This window comes from Cyprinodon variegatus, unplaced genomic scaffold, assembly GCF_000732505.1.
Source record: "Cyprinodon variegatus isolate N-32 unplaced genomic scaffold, C_variegatus-1.0 Scaffold588, whole genome shotgun sequence".
Lineage (NCBI taxonomy): Eukaryota > Metazoa > Chordata > Actinopteri > Cyprinodontiformes > Cyprinodontidae > Cyprinodon > Cyprinodon variegatus.
Genome location: NW_015151041.1, coordinates 544,756 through 545,529, shown reverse-complemented (window position 1 = coordinate 545,529; position 774 = coordinate 544,756). Strand labels below are relative to the sequence as shown.

General features: G+C 35.0%; 1 long non-coding RNA gene across 1 annotated transcript in view; it reads right to left on the bottom strand.

The window, feature by feature from the left end:
• Nucleotides 1-372: 372 nt before the first annotated feature.
• LOC107095971 overlaps nucleotides 373-774 on the bottom strand; it is a 4,096-nt gene continuing 3,694 nt past the window's right edge. Inside the window, exon 3 of the long non-coding RNA XR_001481776.1 lies at nucleotides 373-385. This is a non-coding gene — a long non-coding RNA (uncharacterized LOC107095971). The remainder of the gene's footprint in view (nucleotides 386-774) is intronic.

Genomic DNA, 774 nt, shown 5'->3' with positions numbered 1-774 from the left:
AGGAGCAAAAGGAAGAGGAGGAGCCATACAGTCTAAATGAAAGGGAGTTATATAAGCAGCTTAAATAAACAGAATCATCAAAGAGCAAAGAAGTAAACAAATGTGGAAATTTAAAGGAAAAAAATTAACAACGTTAATGTGGGTTTAAGGGAAAAAAGGGAAGCTTCTGACCAACGAATGGAAAGAGAAATCAATTTTGGGTCAGATTTTGTCATGTATGTATGTGCAGAAACAAAATCCAGAGAGCAAAACAAGACCTTTGTTCATCAGCGTTTTTATCGTATGCATTTAGACGCCCTCCTGTTCGAAGAGTCACAAAGAGCTAGACATAAAAACAACATACCTGGAAACCGGTAAGTGTATCCAGGTGCTAATCCTGGATAGCCTGTAAAAAACAGAGGCGATGATCAGCTTGGTCAGTCTCTCATGTAAAATGATTCACTTTTAATGCAGAAAATGAGCTAGGCACAAAGTATGTTTTAATCAGTTGCATTAATCTATTAACTGCTGATCCAAACAACAGATGCATTTTATAGATAAGTCACTTTTTTCTATTATGACCAATACTTTAAAATAATTTGAATCTATAGTGAAACACAAGGTCGGTTTTAAAGATGCAGTAATAACAAAAAACTTTGCGTATAATTTAAATACCAACGCTATTATAGGAAGAATTGGAGTTAAATTATAACTGAAGAAACACAAATGGCCAGTAGGGGGAGCAATACAACCACACAGGAAGAAGCTCTTGCTTTTCTCAATGAAAATATCTTC